Here is a 1560-nt window from a genome sequence, read left to right on the forward strand (position 1 = left end):
GCCTTTCACTGAGCCTCCCTAAATGGAGCGCAGTAATCGTGTCCCTGTGAAATGAGCTCCTGAACAGTAATACGGAAATTAGCGTGGCTGAGCGGTTTGAAACTCTGGTTAGGCTCCGTACAGGAAATTTCCTCTCTGAGTTTGATTAGTTTATCAATTATCTCCCCGCTTTCCATCTTAAATGTCTTTACATATTTTTTGATCTCTTCTTCTACTGCCATGCCTACAATACCAGTCTCCCTGGTAAATACTGAAGCAAAGTGATTATTTAATATTTCTGCCATTTCGCTGTCATTGCCTGTGAGTTTGTCGTGTGTATCGCTAAGTGACCCAATTCCTATCCTAAATTTTCTTTGGCTGTTGTGTCTCGAATACTTTGCTTTTTTTTATATTCCTTTTTGCCTTTCCAATAGTTCTTTAGACTTCTTTCCCCGTCTTTTCACATTCAACTCTCTCCTTTATTGTCCAGTGTGTGCCTTTTTCTTTAGTTTCAATTTTACCCTGATTTCTTTATTCATCCCTGGTGTGTCATTTCTGGCTAGTTTGTTCTTGCTTTTCAGTGGGATATATTTCTCCTGGACTCTATTGATCACCGTTTTAAATGTTTCCCACTGCTGTTCTATTTCTTTGTCCAGGTCATTAATATGTCAAACATTTCACCGTTTGAAACTTCTCAAGTCACAAAGCCAGTTGCTTTTGTGGGAGGAGCAACTCAACTTGGTCGAAAAATCAGCTGCAGCCCAATCCACCAATATAATATTTTCACGTCTTAGTAAAAGTAAGCAATGTCAGAAGTGGGATTCGAACCCACGCCTCCAGAAGAGACTGCGACCTGAACGCAGCGCCTTAGACCGCTCGGCCATCCTGACTACCGGATGCATGCTCCATTCTGCATTATTTCTGCACTGTTGGTCAGTGAATTGAGCATCAAAGTTGAAAATCGCACTCGCCCAACGTGGGGCTCGAACCCACGACCCTGAGATGAAGAAGCTCATGCTCTACCGACTGAGCTAGCCGGGCAATGGTTACTTTAATCGCCTTGTCTGTTATTGCAGCAACCAGGAGAAAGACTCCATTTCAAATTATTGGAATAATTTCTGAGGGCTCGGATAAACTGTCACTTCGAAAGGCACGGACTCATCAAGGACAGTCAGCATGGATTTGTTCAGGGGAGGTCGTGTCTGACTAACCTGATTGAATTTTTCGAGGAGGTGACAAGGAGGATCGATGAGGGTAGAGCAATTGATGTCGTCTGCATGGATTTTAGCAAGGCTTTTGAAAAATTCCCAAATGGCAGATTGGTCGAAAAATTAAAGGCCCATGGGATCTAAGGGAATGTGGCTTGTTGGATCCAAAATTAGCTCAGTGGCAGAAAGCAAAGGGTAATGGTCGATGGGTGTTTTTGCGGCTGGAAGGCTGTTTCCAGTGGGGTGCCTGAGGGCTCGGTACTTGGTCCTTTGCTTTTTGTGGTATACATTAACGATTTGGACTTAAACGTAGGGGGCATGATGAAGAAATTTGCGGGTGACACAAAAATAGGCCGTGTGGTTGATATTGAGG

At 43.5% G+C, this 1560-nt stretch overlaps 2 non-coding genes across 2 annotated transcripts; both read right to left on the reverse strand.

Moving 5' to 3' along the window:
* Nucleotides 1-786: 786 nt before the first annotated feature.
* Nucleotides 787-869, reverse strand: trnal-cag (transfer RNA leucine (anticodon CAG)). Its single transcript has one exon. It is a non-coding gene; the product is annotated as a tRNA-Leu (tRNA).
* A 78-nt stretch (nt 870-947) lies between these two features.
* trnak-cuu (transfer RNA lysine (anticodon CUU)) lies at nt 948-1020 on the reverse strand. The gene has a single exon. It is a non-coding gene; the product is annotated as a tRNA-Lys (tRNA).
* Nucleotides 1021-1560: the final 540 nt, after the last annotated feature.

This window comes from Heptranchias perlo, unplaced genomic scaffold (genome assembly GCF_035084215.1).
Source record: "Heptranchias perlo isolate sHepPer1 unplaced genomic scaffold, sHepPer1.hap1 HAP1_SCAFFOLD_52, whole genome shotgun sequence".
Classification (NCBI taxonomy): domain Eukaryota; kingdom Metazoa; phylum Chordata; class Chondrichthyes; order Hexanchiformes; family Hexanchidae; genus Heptranchias; species Heptranchias perlo.